A 19,478-nucleotide genomic window follows, 5' to 3' on the forward strand; every position below is an offset into this window, starting at 1 on the left:
TCGAATTGCTGACAAAGAGACTTTCCTCTCGCTGTTGCCCCGGTAAAAACCAATTTGTGGTGCTCTATATTAGAGCTCCCACCGCTGCTGAGGGGCACCGACACAGCCTGTATGTGTTTTTATTACAGGGTATACAGAGAGAGACTGCAGCCGCTAGCAAATAAATTATGAATAGCTCAAATAAGAAGAATAAGTCCTACGAAGATGTACTCTATGTAAACAAATCTAGTAAAAATAAAGGTTTTACCGCTGGCAGCCTTGTTGGCTTGATACTGTACAATAGAAATGCACACACACACACACACAGTTCTGCATGCTGGCAGTAAATATAAAGACAGGGATAAACTACAACAGATAGCTCCCACAGAGAGGAACAAGCCCACCTTCATCCCCTGACAGGGAAGAAATCAACAGAAAAATGACAAACACAGCCATTTCTCTGTCTTTTTTATTTGTGAAGGTTAAAAAGTTTGAAAGTGTAAGCGTACATCCTTGTTTTCACACTTCAGCAGTTGTTTTGTTCAAGCTGACAGAAATTGGACTAATATAGTGAGTCCAACCAACAGCAGCATTTTTGTTTGTGTGTGCGTTTGTGTGGATGCATAAAGGCATTTGTTGCAAATGGTTGTGTCTCTGGACCCTGACCTCTCTGACCCCTCATTCAGCGCTGACAAATCGTCTTTCTCACTCTCCCACGGCAGCCATTACCAGCAGCCTAGAAGCCTCTCTTCTTCACTAAGCTGATAACTCTGTCAAAGTCCAGCACCCGGCACACCGGAGTCTCACACACACGCACACTCATATACAGAAAACAGTGGTCTGCCACGAACAGTGTAGGAGAAATGAAAATAGACAAAAAATGCACACTACAAGGTGTTCTACAAGGCTTTTTCTGTCTATTTAAAAACAATAGATAAAATGAATAAATAATAATTTACAGAATTGTACTAAGTCTATTAACACTATCACAATAAATGTGATAATCCTTATAATTAAAAAAAGTATTTTCCTAGTATTTGAAATGAAAATTGTTAAGTGCCATTAATTGTGACTTATTGTAAACATAAAAATATTTAGAGTGGTGAGCAAGAGCTGTTCTGCATTGCACCAAAATATTGCTCTTGATATAATCTTGAGATTTACAATATTTATTATATTTTTATTCAACTTTAATATAGTTTTGTAATATAACTAATATCTATATCATTTTAAATTAGGATTAATTTAAAATAACTATTAGAATATTTTGCTGTTGTAAATGTGTGTGCATTTAAATACATTCTGTGTCTGTGTGTCCCCCCCCCCCCAAAAAAAAAACAAAACTCCTATTTTTATTTATTTATTTGCGCAGTATTTACTTCTAGCTCACCAAATAAAAACTACTGTACACACATTCAAATAAAGTCACCATCATTTAATTTGGGGGGAAAAGAAAATAATAATAACTAATTAAAAAAACTTAATGTTGAGTTTTGCTGATATTTTTCAAGTTTAACATTTCAAGATATAAAGGAATACATTTCTTAATCTCTATTAATATTTTTTTTTCAGGAAATAAACTTAGAAAGACTTTAAACCATGTGGAAAAACAACACAAATAGAAATATTATCTTCATAGCATCTTATTTACCATATGCATTTTGCAAAAAAAGGGCAAAGACATCAAAACAAACAAAACAAATTATATAAAAACTAAAATTATGTAAATGTATTTAAAAATAATAACTTTTAAAAACTAATGTAACCAACACCAACCAACATTTACTGTATAAAACGTGTGTTCAAGGATTTTAATCTATCATTATTATTTTTTTTTTAAATCAGTCACATTAAACTGACTTTAATTTGAAAGAAAACCCCCAAAGCTCAGAAAAAACATTTGAGCAAATGAAAATTTGAGCTGTAGTTGTCATGAATTTATTTCTGGGAGCCCTTACGTTGGAATGTGCCTCCTTTAGCTTGTCTGTTAAAGAGAGAGAGAGAGAGAGAGAGAGAGAGAGAGAGAGTGTGTGTGTGTGTGTGTGTGTGTGTGTGTGTGTGTGTGTGTGTGTGTGTGTGTGTGTGTGTGTGTGTGTGTTGACTGCCTCTTCTATCAGAGAGCTGGGGCTGTAATAAAACAAGAGTTGTGATGAGAAAATAAAACAGATCAATATTGTCTGGGATGTTATCAGGATTTACAGTGGCTAGAGCCCCAGCTTCTCTCCTGTCCATTAGTAGGCCTGACTACTTCTAGATGTCCCCACCTCCAGACAAAACAACGGAGATCCTACCCATCTGCACACCCATCTAGATAAGACCCACTTATTCCACACACACCTCATCCCTCTTCGGCACTCTCTCTCTCTCTCTCTCTCTCTCTCTCTCTCTTTAGTTCTTCTTGTTCTTCATTTATCACACTCTATACATTTCAGTCAGTCTCTTTGTTAATGGTGCTTTATCGCTTCCTTTGCCAGAGAATCTTTTACTACATATCTCTTTCACTCACTCTGTTTTCTATTTCCTATTTCCAAGTCTGCCTTTCAGCTTCTATTGTTTCTCACAGGTGGATAATGAGCAAGAGGAAAATGATAAGAAAGATCAAACTGACAGTTCTAAGAGATATTAATTTAGCAAATAGTCAAAAGAAAAAAAGAGTGCATTATTCTGCAAGCGAAAGAAGAAACGATGAGAAAAATGCCTCTCACTCTTACTCTTTCACTTACATCCCACAATGTTGCCGTTCAGTTAATTTTTTCCTGTTTAATGAGAGAAACGTGCTTTTCAATAAATTTCAAAGACAGCTCTAACCAATGATGAGATGCAGAGGGGCGGAGATGCCTGGGCCGTAAACCCGCAACATTTTCTCTCACTTTTTCACTTTTCCATTTAAACCAGCACATGCACGACCTCGACCCAAACCAATTTTTTACCGCATGAATTAAATATGAGGCTCGGTAAATGAGCAACCGAGAGATGTGAGCTCGCTCAAACGGGTTCCCAATGACCCCATTCGCTTCTCCACCTTGGCTGTCCAAAACACCCTCCTTCATCATCGTGTTATCAAAAAAAAAAAAAAGGAAAAAAAATATATGGATACGAAAATGTGACTCGTTTTACAGCACAGTAAATCAGCCTACATTACTGGCTGGTATCAAAGGTAATTGAAACTTTTATTTTTTGAGTAATAGCACCATCTCCAGTAATGCACTCCATCAGCAAGATTACTGCACACACTGAACATATATCACACAAAGCTAGGAGCTGGTTGCTAGGAGATCTCTCCCCATTTGGAGGAGACAGAAAGAGAAATAGGGAGACAAAGTGAGCATGTGGGGTACAGAAAGGGAAGCTGTCTTTTTCCATTTATTAATTTTTTTTCTTCTATTTTTTCCTCTTAAAAAAAAATAAAAAAATAAAACCATTAGTTTCTATTTGCTCCGAAATCGGAATCAGAGGAGATGAGCGCGGTCATAAATCAAACACGAGTGTGATACAGGGTTTAAAGTGGAACCATACACTATGGCCTGCTGCAAAAGGGACATTAAACACCTCCGCACATGGCTCCCGACTCAATAGCCATACTGACAGCTTATTCCTCATAGCGCTGGGTCAGAGGCTCTGCGCCGCATTCCATACACACACAGCGGATCACTTTTTCCCTCCTTATTCCCCATTCTGTTTGGTTCTGCTCCACAACTGAAAATCATTTGATGTTATAAAAAGTATGCGTGGATGGAGAACTTCAGCCACAGCGGACCCCAGTGAAGACATGCGCAAGCAAACATGCTCTCACACACTTCTAAACTGATTTGCAACACAGCTCTACATTAATTCCACAAAAAAATGGAATAATAAATAATAATGAAAACAAATGAACAGTAGTGACACTCAACTCTCTCAAGCTTCAATAGCTAAATGACTATCCTGCGCATATCAACACATTGATTAAAGCTTTTGTGACACTTTTCAAAGGGGTGCAGATATAAGATCCATTGCCATCCATCAAATGGGCCAGGCGAGCGTACAGAATGAGCGGTTCAATTGAAAAGGTAGCAGAGCGTGCGAGAAATTCCACGCTGAAGCTGTTTTCAATTAGCTGCACTGTAAATGTCTATTGCAGTAACACGCGGCAGTCGCACCAGCCAGAACTCAATCTGTTCCCTCAAAGCAGAAAATATAAAAATAGAAGGGGAAAAAACATCCTCGAAAATAGTAAATGAATTAAACGTGTTTTCTGAAGCCAATCCTCAGAGTGTTTTGGTGGCTCAGAGAGAATGTAGTGAATTTCAGAAATGCCGCAGAAAACCTGTAGCATCCTATTAAATGGAAGCCTGTTAAATAGAGTCATTTATAAACCCTGTAAATAAGCAAACATGCAAAAAAATAAATAAATACATAAATAAAATAAAATAGAGTGTTTGAGTGTTAGTTTTTCTAATTCAAACAAGCTAATTTTCTGACTACATCAATTCAAATTTAAGGATTGCTACGCAGGACATGTCATCATTATATTAATTAACCAGTAAAAGATATCCAAACTTCAGCGTGGGTGGCCCTGCACTTATGTATACATATTTAGACCCAGAAGATAAAAAGTAAATGCATGGAAGGAGAAAATAATCCAGAGCAAAGGGGAGGAGAGCGCGAGAGGGATCGGGCAGAGGAACGGTTCAATCTATACATGCTTTAAGGGGGAGAAGAGGGGGAGGTGTTCAAATGTTACCTTGGTCAGGGCTCCTCCAGCGATGACCTGAAGGGTTAAAATGAACCCCCCACTCCAGGGCTGTAGAGGGTCATCAAGACTCAGCTCAGAATACTTAACGTCCTCTTCCCATTCCTCACACACACGCACACGCACGGCAGCCAGACCTGCACACGGCACGTATAAAATCTGCGTTCCGATGTTTCCACTGGAGAGCAAAAACTCAACGCGCAAAAACAAGAACAAAAAAGAGATGCAAAACGGAGGATGCCAGTAGAGCAGACGGACTAGTTTTGTCGTAACTGTTCACAGAGTGGTTAAAAAAAGCATCATCTCTCTTACTAAAACTCCGCTCTGTTGCTCTCTGTCTCTCACTCTCTCTCTCTCTCCCTTTCACTCTTGCTCCATGCAGGCTGTGCAGATCGCAGAGGCTGCTGATGCACTGGGAAGTTTGCAGCAGTCGACGGAGCCCCCGTCACGCATGGCTCGTCCCAGCAAACGCTATTGGCTGAGCCTCTGTCAATCTGATACCCCGGAGGCGGAGACAGCAGAGGTGAGGGGGAATGGGAGGGGCTTCAGGGCTGCATTAACCATTTGGAAGCCAAAAGCAGAGAGAATGGTTCCTTCTCTTGCCACCTCCCACACACACACACATTTCTCTCCTTCTAAAGTTTCAGTCCTATTGTTCTTTCAGAAAGTCTCTCATCCAATCTATTCAAACTAGTAATAACTACAATCCAGTTTTAAAATTTTTCCACACACAAAGGTACTTTGCAATTCCAGATATAAGCCTATGTGCAAGCCACCTGCATTATGCACACCACTCACAGCACAGCTTCTAATTGTAATTATTGCAAGCATAATCCTAACTACCCAAAAATACACTCTTAGCCCTGTTAAAATGGTGCAGAATTGAAGAAAACATGCAAAACCAGACCAGAACACTAAAAACTTTGAAACAGCAGTGGTTTAGAGGCGTGTGGCACATAATGAAAAGCATACGAGAAAGTTTGTGGGCTATTTTGTTTGATTTAGAAGCATGGCTGGGAGTGGGTCTGGTGTGAACAGAACATATTTGTGCACAAATGTGTTACTATATGATCATCCCCTGTGAGCATTTTAGCCGCGTCTATGTCGGACACGCATGGCGCAATGTTTTTATTTTTTATTTTTACAAATAACTTTTTGTAAATGTATTATATTATATTATATATGTTTATATATATAATTTTTCAATTTCATTTTTATTCGTTATGTATTCAAATAACTTCTGACTCTTAAATCAAAGCCAGCTTGTGATGTTTCTGTTCTCTGGCCTAATATAAATGATTCTTTGTTTCTTCATGTATATGCTGTTTAGCAATACTAACATTATGTGTGAAAATATTTTACTATTGTAAAACAGCACATGCAATTAGAATTTTATAATATAAATCTAGTATAAAATAAAATATATTTGTATGTACAAATAAGGTAGCATGCAAAGTTTTTCACCCAATTTCAGTTGCTAAAGTCAACAAATCTTCAAGCTTACAGTTGACTGGTCTGTGGTTAGTAAATATTCTTAGAAAACTTCAACACGTCCAAACCTACATTTGAAGAAGCGTGCATGCAACATCAAGGAATATTGGTCCTGGAATGTGGTACTGATGTCATAATCTCTCTAAATATTATTTGTGAAAATGCAAGAGCCAGTTTAAATATGCAGTTGAGCCCATTACCTTTACATTCTCTCAGGCACTCACACATCTGTGGGTATGTTATACGTTTATCTGATCAAACGGATTATCAAATGTTCTGTGTGTAAATATGCAGATTGAAGGTTCCGAATGTACTTGAGTGCATGCACTTGCATTTATCCATGTGTTTGTGTATGTGTGTGTGTTTGTGTGCTTGTGCTAACAGTCTAAAAACATTACACACGTTCAATGATCCTAGTCTAGATTAGAATTCATGTACACATATGAGGAAAAATACACATGTACAGATGTGCACGCACACACACATATGTTGGTCTATCTAATATTATGAGGACTTTCCATAGACATAATGATTTTTATACTGTACAAACTATAGATTATATCCCCTAAACCTAACACAACCCCTAAACCTAACCCTCACAAAAACCTTTTAATATGTTATTTAAGCTATTCAAATTATGGGATACTAGAAATGTCCTCACAAACCACATTTATAGCATAATACCCTTGTAATTACCAGTTTGTAACCTAAAAATATACAATATAAAGAGGGCAATCGATCCCTACTTAAAACAAATGACTAATTAAAGCCGTGCACATAGAGAGCTCAGAGCAGCAGACATACATCACTGCAAGCATGATACAACAATAGCTTTGTTTAATGATCTCTGTAATCACATTCTAAACATTCTCACCCCTCCTCATGCACACAAGTACAGTGCAGGTTTTGACAGAAACGTGTTATTTGCTTTGCTTTTTTTCAAATTATATTTATAGCATGCATCTCTGCTCAGCTTGTTTTTGCATTACAATACAGACTGCACTCACTTGCTGGGTGAGAACAAAAAAAAGTGAAAATCAAAAATGTTCTTTCTATTGTTGTTCAAAGCTCTAAGGAAAATGCACACTCGGCTGTATAGGAGTGTACGTGCAGTTGCTACATGTCATAAAAACATTCACAGTGACTATGTTGTTGAATACAGACATGCTCCACTAAGCTTCACTTTAGTGGTGCAGAGTTTATGTATGTGCTGGTAAGCGGAGCTGGCCATTGGATCATTAGGTTGCAAATTAAGCATAGTAGCAGTGAGCGGACGAGTATATCCATCAGTCAGTGAAGTGTGAGGGCCAGTCACAGCAGAGAAGCAAATCCTACCGTCTGCTAATCCACCCGGGGTGTTGTCTCCTCTCTTCTGTCCCCAGGTACTGCACTTAACATTCCATTTTTATTCCTATTTGCTTGCCTGCGGGTGCCAGATGTTTACCATCCCCGAGAAGTTGTGTAATGAGGTAAACAGTCCACTCCGTGGTGACAGTGCTTCGTAACAGCAGAGGGGGAGATTGACACGGCCGATGAAGAAAACCGGGGAATGACTGACAGATGATGGGGAGTCGCCGAGGAATGGCGACAGGTGTGTATGCTAATGCAAGTCATGCTTCTCAATTACATTATCTTCCTTATTCACTTTCCCTACCTCATTCTCATATTCCCACTGATGCTCCCACAGAGGAGGCAGTGGAAAAGAGAAGGCTGTTTGCTCACACCATGCCAGCCCTGGCTGCCCCTTGTAAATACAGCACCGGCCAACACTCTTAAGCCCCAGCACAAACAAGCCACACGCATATGCACTTCGTGAACTTTCTACTACATAAATCATCTCTCTCTCTCTCTGGGTCTTTCTTTCTTCTATACACCACACAAACCAAATTATTCTTAATATTATTTATAGCTTCATCCACTTAGAAAAGGGGGAAAAAAACATGCATAATGCATAGCAATATTTGATAAAACCCCCAAAATTAAGGTAATTCAAAGACATTACATTATTGTGGCATACGAGTAAAACACTGAAGAGACTACAAAAAGTAGCACTAGAAAATTAATATATTGTTTCTTTTACTTTGTATTTCCATAGCATTGAACATTTTGCAATCAACCTCATCTGCAGGTACACTTATTAGTGGCTCAAGAACACAAACATCCTATGCAAACATGCATTTAATGAACATCTTGTGTCATGTTATAAGTAGTAGAGATTAAGCTAAATGTATATATATATATCACACAAGCAAGAGTGCAATATGGCCCTACATCAGCACTGCTGAGATTCGGCCGCAGGCCAAGTGCCATGGGTAATCACAGCAGTGCTGATTTTGGGCCATATAACATGATTGCAAGTGTGATATTGCTTATACAACAGTTGAATGAACAAGTACATTTAAAAAAATTAGGAAAAACTGAGAAAGGTCATAAAAATGCATTTGTGTATGGAACTACTTTATTACACGGCGGATCAGAATCTGCTGGTTCAAACCAAATGATGCGTCCAAGCCTCCGTTAATAATGAAAATATGTCACTTCAGAAATAGTATCACAGCTTGTTGTCATGTTCATTGTTGTCTTTTGTTTTTTTTGTGCTTTTATGTTGAAGTTTAGTTTAGTTCCTGTTTCCTGTTTGGTTTTTTGTAGTCCTTTGTAGTTCATTTTTATGATTGGTGTTCCCTTGATTGTTTCCTCCAGGTGTCCCTCATTCCCTTGTTTGTTCCTTTGTGTATTTAAACCCTGCCTTTCCTGTGTTTGTTTGTCGATCGTTGTATGTGTTAGTTCCTGGTTTCCTGCCCATGTTTCTGGTTTTTACTCACTCGTTCGAGGTTCCTGTGCTCCATGTCTCCATGTTCCGTCAATGTTTAGTCTCTGTTTTCCCATCGTGGATGTTTTCTTTTGTTCCTGTGTTTTTGTGTTATTTTTAGTTGCCTTTAATAAAGTTCCGCATTTGGATCCACACCTCCCGTTTGCCTCTTCCTCTATTCATAACAGAACGATCGACCACAATGGATCCAGCGGTTCAACGAGCCAACTATCAGCTGCTCTGTTTAAAGCAGGAGGACCGACCGGTAGAAGACCACATTCATGACTTCCTTGAGCTGGCGAACGTCTCGGACTTCCCGGACTCAGCCCAGGTGGTCTTCTTGAGGGGCAATCTAAGTAGTTCGCTCAAGGAGCGGTTGCCACCGGCGACGCGCGACTGGACGCTCCAAGACTTCATAGAGGCGACCTTACTGGTGTGCGGCTCACCATTCACTGTGGGCGTTGCTGAGGAGGACCCTACCTCACCATCCACAGTGGAGACTCTTCAGCCGTCCCTGTCGCTCTCTGTCGCGCCAGCCCCACCTGTCAGCGAGCAAACCCCCGCGCCAGTCGCTTTCCCAGAACCCACACAGTCTACTTCGTCTGCCCGGAGGAGGAAGAGAAGACGGGCTTCTACCTCCCGGTCCACGCCTGCCCCAGCCAGCGAGCCAGAGGCCACGCCTGCCCCGGCCAGCGAGCCTGAGCCCTCGTCAGCCACGGTCAGTGAGCCAGAGCCCTCGTCACCCACGGTCAACCAGCCAGAGCCATTAGCCCCCGATGTCAGTGAGTCAGTGACTGTCGCCTCAGTCGTCAGTGAGCCAGTGCCTGTCGCCTCAGCAGTCAGTGAGCCAGCGCCTGTCGCCTCAGCAGTCAGTGAGCCAGCGCCTGTCGCCTCAGCAGTCAGTGAGCCAGCACCTGTAGCCTCGACCGTCCCTGAGCCAGCGCCTGTAGCCTCGACCGTCCCTGAGCCAGCGCCTGTAGCCTCGACCGTCCCTGAGCCAGCGCCTGTAGCCTCGACCGTCCCTGAGCCAGCGCCAGTAGCCATGACCGTCCAAGAGCCAGCACCAGTGGTCGTGCCCGTCCAAGAGCCAGTGCCCCTCAAGCCTCCCAGGGCTCCGCCTCTCAAGTCTCTCGAGCCTCCCAGGGCTCCGGCTCCCGAGCCACCCAGGGCGCCGCCTCTCAAGTCTCTTAAGCCTTCCAGGGCTCCTCCTCTCGAGCCTCCCAGGGCTCCTCCTCCCGAGCCTCCTAGGGCTCCGCCTCTCAAGCCTCTCGAGCCTTCCAGGGCTCCGCCCCTCAAGCGTCTCGAGCCTTCCAGGGCTCCGCCCCTCGAGCCTCTCGAGCCTTCCAGGGCTCCGCCCCTCGAGCCTCTCGAGCCTTCCAGGGCTCCGCCTCTCGAGCCTCTCGAGCCTTCCAGGGCTCCGCCTCTCGAGCCTTCCAGGGCTCAGCCTCCCGAGCCTCCCAGGGCTCCGCCCCTCAAGCGTCTCGAGCCTTCCAGGGCTCCGCCCCTCGAGCCTCTCGAGCCTTCCAGGGCTCCGCCTCTCGAGCCTTCCAGGGCTCCACCTCTCGAGCCTTCCAGGGCTCCGCCTCCCGAGCCTCCCAGGGCTCCGCCCCTCATGTCACTCGAGTCTTCCGGGGCTCTGCCCCTCAAGCCTCTCGAGCCTTCCAGGGCTCCGCCTCTTGAGCCTTCCAGGGCTCCGCCTCTTGAGCCTTCCAGGGCTCCGCCTCTCGAGCCTTCCAGGGCTCTGCCCCTCAAGTCACTCGAGTCTTCCAGGGCTCTGCCCTCAAGCCTCTCGAGTCTTCTAGGGCTCCACCTCTCAAGTCTCCCGAGCCTCCCAGGGCTCCACCCCTCAAGTCACTCAAGCCTTCTAGGGCTCCGCCTCCAGAGCATCCTACGGCTCTTCTCCCTGAGCCTCCTTCGGCTCCGCCTCCAGAGCCTCCTACGGCTCTGCTCCCAGAGACTCCAGAGCCTTCTAGGGCTCCACCTCCAGAGCATCCTATGGCTCTTCTCCCCGAGTTTCCTTCAGCTCCGCCTCCTGAGCCTCCTACGGCTCCGCCTCCCGAGCCTCCTACGGCTCTGCTCCCAGAGACTCCAGAGCCTTCTAGGGCTCCGCCTCCAGAGCATCCTACGGCTCTTCTCCCCGAGCCTCCTTCGGCTCCGCCTCCAGAGCCTCCTATGGCTCTGCCCCCAGAGACTCCAGGGCCTACCAGGTCTTTGCCTCGGAAACCTCCCATGGCGCCACCTTCCTCGGCTCCGCCTCCTGAGCCTCCCTCAGCTCCACCTCCAGAGTCCTCCAGGTCTCCGCCTCTAGAGCATCCTACGGCGCCACCTCCCTCAGCTCCAGTTCCCGAGCCTCCCTCCACTCCGCCTCCTGAGCCTCCCTCGGCTCTGCCGCTTGAGCCTCCAGAGCCTCCCTCCGCTCTGCCTCCTGAGCCTCCCTCAGCTCCGCCTCCTGAGCCCCTTCCGACTCCGCCTCCGAAGCCTCTCTCAGCCCCGCCTTCTGAGCCTCCTTCGCCATCGCCCCCTTCGCCTCTGCCTCCTGAGCCTTTCCCGACTCCGCCTCCAGTAGCTCCCTCCGCTCCGCCTCTGAAGCCTCCCTCAGCTCCGCCTTCTGAGCCTCCCTCGGCTCCACCCCCAGGGTCTCCTGCGGCCCTGCCTACACCTCCTTTGGCGCCGCCACCCAAGTCTTCGATTGCTCCGCCTCAGAAGCCCTCCTTGGCCCCGCATCACTCGGCTCCACCCGCTTCCCCAGTGGCCACTCCCAGGCCACCCAGATCGGTCCTTGCCGTGTGGCCACCTTCCTGGCCTCCTAAACCTGTCCCTGCCCCTGGGACTTCCTGCCTGCCCTCTGTGCCTCCCTGGACTGCCCTCCTGCCCCTTGGACAGTCTGTCTGCCCATTGTGCCCCCCTGGTCTGTCTGTCTGCCCCTTGTGCCCACTTGGACTGTCTGTTTGCCCCTGGTGCCCTCATGTTGTTTTTGTGGGTTTTTGTCTTTTGTTTTTGTTTTAGGATCGTCTGGAATCCGATCCTTTGAGGGGGGATTCTGTCATGTTCATTGTTGTCTTTTGTTTTTTTTTGTGCTTTTATGTTGAAGTTTAGTTTAGTTCCTGTTTCCTGTTTGGTTTTTTGTAGTCCTTTTGTAGTTGTCATGTTCACTGTTGTCTTTTATTTATTTTTTTGTGCTTTTACGTTGAAGTTTAGTTTAGTTCCTGTTTCCTGTTTGGTTTTTTGTAGTCTTTTGTTCATTTTTATGATTGGTGTTCCCTTGATTGTTTCCTCCAGGTGTCCCTCATTCCCTTGTTTGTTCCTTTGTGCATTTAAACCCAGCCTTTCCTCTGTTTGTTTGTCGATCGTTGTATGTGTTAGTTCCTGGTTTCCTGCCCATGTTTCTGGTTTTTACTCACTAGTTCGAGGTTCCTGTGCTCTTCGTAGATGTCTCCATGTTCCGTCAATGTTTAGTCTCTGTTTTCCCATCGTGGATGTTTTCTTTTGTTCCTGTGTTTTTGTGTTATTTTTAGTTGCCTTTAATAAAGTTCTGCATTTGGATCCACACCTCCCGTTTGCCTCTTCCTCTATTCATAACACTTGTGCTGTTTCTATCAAGTTATTGAATAAACAAGGATGGATGTGAGTGTGTGTGTTTTTGTGAGTAAGAGAGAGAGAGAGAGATGGAGAGTGTGTAATCACCTGTTGCCACACCCAAGCAGAGATGATGTCAGCTTTCTAGAGATCAGCTTTTACAGTGGAAAAATAGCGGTAGCCAGTGCGCAAGTCTTTCACTATAGAATGTCCTCTTCCATTTTGAACAGTACTTTTTCTCTAATAAGAGGTAAGAGGCTTGAGTTTTGTAATTAATCTGTCTGTTGTGTCTCTCAGCTGTGATGAGCCGTAATGCTGAAGTTGTTCATTTAAAGCTGTTTAAAGCTATTTTCTAGCTGTAGTCATGTAGTAGTAATACGAGCGATCACGGAGCACTGTTGTATGTAAACAGTGACTGATGGATTCACTTCACGTCAATAACTGGCTCATATTGCACACAAAAATGATCTTTTGCCACCACCAGCTGGCTAAAATAAGTAATGTCAACATATACAATAAAACATACATGAAAGAGACACTTATACAGTAACTCTTAACCCATGCATTACTCTTACACATTAGTTTAGAACGGCATAAACACAAGCGGAGTGATACACTTCACGTGAAGTCTTCACGGTGTGTGTCAGACCATCAGTGCTCATGGAACGTCTCTCGTCCAAAGGACCAGAACCAACTGTTGTATATATATATATATATATATATATATATATATATATATATATATATATATATATATATATACTTTTAGTTTTTTGTGTTTAAAACAATATATATAGTGTTTTTTTCTAAAAAGGTGCTAATTTAAGTTATAACATTATGACTGTACCCATGATTAAACTACTTTACTGAGTTACGACTGTGTGTCTAGTGAAAAATGTGTTCCCTACTCCATAAAATATATTGTTTTAATTTCATCAGGCTCTTAATTATATAGGAAATATTTAGGAATATCTGATGTGATCCTCCTGAGAAATTATTTAATATTAATCTATTCAGTAACTTTTCTGGTAGGGGCCTGGGTAGCTCAGCAAGTATTGATGCTGACTACCAGCCCTGGAGTCATGAGTTCGAATTCAGGGTGTGCTGAGTGACTCCAGCCAGGTCTCCTGAGCCAGTGCAATGGCACACTTTTTACGACTAAAAAATTATATGGCACACCAATATCCCACATAGGCTAAGCATCGTCAATATTTATCCTTCTCAAGAACTTGTCCATGTTTTCTGTCCATCTTAGTAGCGTGTTTACTTGTAATGTTTGAAATTCGGCTACGCAAAAACTTTCTTATCGTCCGTCATTTAGACGGACAGGGTCGTAAAATTCCATCATAATCTATTATTACCCATACTCATTATAATTTTCATATTTTAATGATAATAAGACATTTAATAGCTTTTATTTTTGTTCACATTTTCATTTTTAACTTACATGGACGAGCATATAGCAGATTATGCATTTATTAATTTATTAAGAGAAAAGATAAAAAACAGAGACACCACACAAAGCAAATGTATGTTTTTGCCCTCGCAGTGAGAGCAGACGCCACTAAAATATGAACAATACAATATTACAAAAACAAATACGATTAAAAACAAAACACATCCGCATCGACTTAAAGTGGGTGCTCACCTGTGCATAAATGCATCAAGGGAGATTGATGCTGAGGCAATTGTCATTAGATTTTGCGTCTTTTTCTAGGACAGACGACTTCTCGTGACAGTTTTAATTTGTTTCTGGAGGCTGAACCCAGCATCAAGCGCTGCATTTTCCTCCACATGACAAGAGTTGCAGAAAGCGTCACAGAGAGCCAATTTTACGAGTTTGCCATGTAAAAAAGTGGGAGGTGTGCACAATAAACATTGAAAACATGTATTTGGAAGAGAGAAAAAAAGCTTGTAGTTTCTTTTAAAGTAGAAAGTAATAAAAGGACTAATTTATGTTTAAGTCTAAGCGTTTTCTTAAATGAGTTAAATACGTCATGTTTACTGTAGTAACCTCCTTCCTCCTTCAGGAAAGGAGGTTACTACGAGACGTTGTGTCGAATGAAGTGACACAAGGGGTCTTCCTTGGGAGCCTTGCATACCTCTGAACTTGAGAAAAGGCCAATGTGAAATTGGCAGACAGAATGTCCATGTCCCGCCCCCAGACATACGGGTATAAAGGGAAGCATTACTAATGGAGGCTTGGATGCATAATTTGGTTTGAGCCAGCAATGGCAGATTCTGATCCGCCGTGTAATAAAGTAGTTCCATGCACAAATGCATTTTTATGACCTTACTAAGTCAGGTTTTTGCACCGAGGAGCTGAGAATAAGGCATGGCCGGTTACAGTGGTAGGTCTAGTGCTATGGCAGGAGGGACACAATGTCTTGTTCCCTCCCTCAGGGAACGGAGGTTCCGACAGTAACCATGACATTCCCCCTTCTGTCACTCACTTGACATTGTGTCGAATGAAGTGACACAAGGGGTCCCATTCAAAAACGCCATGCACTAGTCGGTGTTACATGAACTGCTGAGACAGGTGCAAGCAGGCTGCTGCATGCTAGAGGCAACTGTATTGGCTGCACGTAACCTCCCCAATGCCCAGAAAAAAGGGATGTCATATACAGACCGTAGGTTCCCAGCACCCTTGAGGGGGGAACAGGTGCTACATGACTAGTATGGGAGCAAGCTCGGCAGCAGCAGCCTTTTCTCTCTCTATGTCTCTCGCATAGAGTGTGACGCGGCTGGGGATATCTTAGCGCTATGAAATGCAACGGTGAAGGCGGTCTTTCCCAGTTATATTCTTTAAGGGGGAAAAGACCCTGAGGAGGCCACATCCTGCCCAGGCTAGGGGGAGGTAACATGTGGTAAATACACCACAAGTGTTGTGAAGCCATACGTTGGAGCGGTGCGGTGGTAGGTCCTGCCTAATGAGGGGGGAGCTCTACAAGCGCAGCGACCGGGAGCAGTGGGACTGCCCAAGGGAGACGTGGGTCAGCCAATAGGGGGACCGTACCGTGGAAAATACATCACAGGGAGTTGCCTGAGGAGGGAACTAAGCCGTGGACCCTACCCCAGTACAGAGCACCTGTGACTTGTAGTGGGTCTGGATGCAAATTTCTCAGCTGAATTTGCAGGTCAGAAGGCTAGGGAGGAGTACATCCAGGAAGCGATGCTTAGTGGCCAACCTGGGAGAGAAGGCACACTGGATCAACTTGGTGTAGGGCACTGTGTGCAAGCGGAACACCTGGTCGGCTGTTCCGCATTACCGAGTTCTACTGGCTCGAAGGGGGGTCTCTGAAGGCCCGTGAGGACCACTGAGAGATCCCAGGATGGGAACAGGCTTGGCCGGGAGGGTTCAGTCTCCGGGTGCCTCTAAGGAACCTGATAATTAAGTCGTGCTTACCCAAGGCCGCGATAGCAGCTATATACACCTTCAAGGTGGAGGGGGACAGCCTCCCCTCCTGCCTCTCCTGCAGGAATGAAAGCACTGACCGAACTGCGCATCTCTGTGGGTTTTTGGCTCGGGAAGAACACCAATCCCCGAATGAGTGCCACTTTAAGGCGTAAAGTTGCCTGGTGGAGGGAGCTCTGGCTTGGTTGATCGTGTCTACGTACTACATGGTGGTGGATCACTTAGATCTTCCACGTCCCGTCCAGGGGCCAGACGTGGAGGTTCCAGAGGTCTGGGCGTGGGTGCCAGAGGGTGCCCAGTCCCTGAGAAAGAAGATCCTTCCTCAGGGGAATTTTCCAGGGAGGTACTGTCGCGTGGAGTGTAAGATCCGAGAACCTGGTCCGGGTGGGCCAATAAGGAGCCACCAAGGTGATCTTTTCCTCGTTATTCCTGATCTTGCACAGAACCAGTGCAAGGAGGCTCACTGGGGCAGCTATGTCCTGAGAGGAGCTTCTGTCAGGCAGAACCAGAGCGGGCCGTGGGAGTTGTCCTGGAAGGCAAAGGAATCTATCTGTGCCATGCCGAATCGGTCCCAAATCAGCTGGACCACCTGGGGGTGGAGCCTCCACTCCACTGGGTGAAACATGTCGCGACAGCGTGTCTGCTGTTATGTTGCGGTTGCCAGGGATGTGAGTGGCATGCAGCGACCTGAGTTGCGACCAACTCCAAAGGAGGAGATGGTGGGTGAGTTGTGACATATGACGAGATCGCATGCCGCCTTGGCAATTTATGTACGCTATCGTTGCAGTACTGTCTGAACGGATCAAGACGTACTTGCCCCGAATTAGCGGGAGAAACCTCCGCAGGGCAAGAGATACAGCCAGTAACTCTAGGCAGTTCATCTGCCAACACAGCCGGGGTCCTGTCCAGGAGCCAGCAGCAGCACTCCCGTTGCACTTGTCACCCCAACCCTGTTGAGAGGCGTCTGTCGTGACCGCGACATGTCTGGACACCTGCTGCAAGGGGACTCAGGTCTGCAGAAAGCAGAGTTCTGTCCAAGGATTGAAAGTCTGATGGCAGGAGGGGGTGATTATCACACGGTATGTGCCGCGGTGCCATGCCCATCTCGGGATTCGAGTCTGTAGCTAGTGCTGAAGAGGTCTCATATGCATCAACCTGAGCAGCGCAACCACGGCCGAGGTTGCCATATACAGAAGGAATTGTTTTTTGAGGAACCGCCGTGCCAGGCTCGAAGAAAGCGAGGCACCTGAGCACTGACTGAGGGTGCTCGTTGGTGAGACGCGCTGTCATTGAGAATGAGTCTAACTCCATGCCGAGAAAAGAGATGCTCTGAACCGGGACAAGCTTATTCTTTTCCCAGTTGACCTTAAGCCTTAGACGGTACCTGTGGGCGCATAGTAATGAGCCAGGATGAGCCAGTCGTCGAGGTAGTTGAGTATGCGGATGCCCACTTCCCTTAGCGGGGCTCCCCGAAGGGGAGGACCTTGTACTGATACGCCTGGCCGTCGAACGCGAACCTTAAGAAGCGTCAGTGTTGAGGCAGAATGGAGACGTGGAAGAACGCGTCCTTCAGGTCTACCGCCGCGAACCAATCTAGCTGTCGAATGCAGGTAAGAATCTGTTTCTCCATGAGCATTTTGAACGGGAGACTGTGTAAAGCCCGGTTGAGAACTCGCAGGTCCAAGATTGGTTGCAACCCTCCGCTCGTAAAGGCTGTAGAAACCCTTCTCCATCTCGGCTGGAGCGACAGGCTCTATCGCATCCTTGAGGAGCGGGGTCGTGATCTCTGCTCGTGATGCGCTGGCTTTCTCGCTGTGCACTGAAGTGGAGCAAACACCGCTGAAACGAGGCGGGAGCTGGGGAACTGAAAAACGTGGCCAGCCAGCGCGACGGATTGGGAAGTGAAAGCCATGCATCCAAACTCTGCGCAAGGGGCACTAATGGGACGATTGCTTTTGATGTACCGGGCAGGGCTTCACGGCAGGAGGGAGCAGGTAATAGCGCGTCGGGAGGCAGAAGAGCGTCCCGAGGCTTGGGTGCTGAGAAAAGACTCAAAGCACGTACCTTGCTCCGTGCACCAGGCAGGGGGCGGGTTAGAGACTGAGGAAGAGGTCCTAGAGAGGCGCTGGCCTGCCGGGGCTGAGCAGTCGCAGGTCCAGGACTGTAGAGTTTTGGGGCTGGGGTGCCGTGAGAACAGCGCGCACCGGCTGGATGACCCAGGGAATGAGGAAATCGCTCTTTAATTGAGAATGTGGGTACCACAGCCCAAAGGCGGTGCGGCAAATGAAACAAGGATTCTCCTCCCGGCCCTCCACCGGGGGACGGAGTGGTTTTGATATCAGCTCCGGAGCGAACGTCTGACTGCCTTGGTCGCCCGGAGCGCTTTGGAGCTTTCCTGGTCCTGCAAGTGGTCCTGGAGACGGGGGGCATACGCCACCTGCGAAATGCTCGAAGCTGGGGCTGAGAGTTGGGCCCGGGTTGAGGCGGAAGCTTGTTTAGCAGCAGGGGGATGCCCTTGGTGAGCAGGCGGGGCGCGCTGGTTTGGCGAAGCCGTGGCATGATGTGGGATATCGCCTCCGTCTGCTTCTTCACCGGCGAAAACTGCTAGGCCAAGCTAGGAGACGGGGGCATTGAGAAAGCGTGCCTTGTCAACGTTACGCATCTCGACCATGTTCAGCCAGAGGTGATGCTCCTGGACCACGAGGGTGGCCATTGCCCGCCCGAGTGCCTGCGCTGTGACCTTCGTGGCTCTGAGAGCGAGGGTGTGGCACAAACTCTTTTAGGAGGGGAAAACACTCTTTTAAGCTGGAAATGCACTGTAAAATCCAACAGCAGTGCTTCTTGCCAATAAAGGTGAGTGGAACAGTGGTAAACTCAGCTTGCTGTTGCACAACCGCTCGGCTCCGAAGAAAAAATCTGACTGACAGACGCACGCCCGCTTCCCTTTAAACCCGTATGTCCGGGGGCGGGACATATTTTTGCACATTAATCATTGCTCTTCACAATCACATAAGTGATATTTTGTGGAATTTGATAGTTTTCCATGGCACACCTGACAATCTTTCATGGCACATTAGTGTGCCATGGCACAGTGGTTGGGAAAAACTGTCCTAAGCAACCAAATTGGCCTGGTTGCTAGGGAGGTTAGAGTCACATGGGGTAACCTCCTCGTGGTCGCTATTAGTGGTTCTCGCTCTCAATGCGGCGCGTGGTAAGTTGTGTGTGGATCACGTACAGTAGCATGAACCTCCACGTGCTGTGAGTCTCCACAGGGTCATACACAACAAGCCATGTGATAAGATGCACAGACTGACGGTCTCAGAAACGGAGGCAACTGAGACTTGTCTTCTGCCTACCGGACTGAGGCTATGTAACTGCGCCACCACGAGGACCTACTAAGTAGTGGGAATTGGGCATTCCAAATTGGGAGAATAAATAAATAAATATATATATAATTTCAGGTATAGATTACAAGG

The 19,478-nt window shown here is 46.0% G+C and overlaps 1 protein-coding gene across 2 annotated transcripts in view; it reads right to left on the reverse strand.

Moving 5' to 3' along the window:
• Positions 1-19,478, reverse strand: part of tenm3 (teneurin transmembrane protein 3) — a 366,934-nt gene that overhangs the window by 200,985 nt on the left and 146,471 nt on the right. The window contains exon 1 of one of the 2 annotated variants that reach the window (XM_052126901.1): positions 4,703-5,091. The exons of the other annotated variant lie outside the window; for it this stretch is intronic. The gene's annotated coding sequence lies outside the window, so the exon portion shown is untranslated. Of the gene's footprint in view, positions 1-4,702; positions 5,092-19,478 lie in introns of those variants that run through there. 2 annotated transcript variants of the gene reach the window in all.

This window comes from Xyrauchen texanus, chromosome 5, assembly GCF_025860055.1.
Source record: "Xyrauchen texanus isolate HMW12.3.18 chromosome 5, RBS_HiC_50CHRs, whole genome shotgun sequence".
NCBI lineage: Eukaryota > Metazoa > Chordata > Actinopteri > Cypriniformes > Catostomidae > Xyrauchen > Xyrauchen texanus.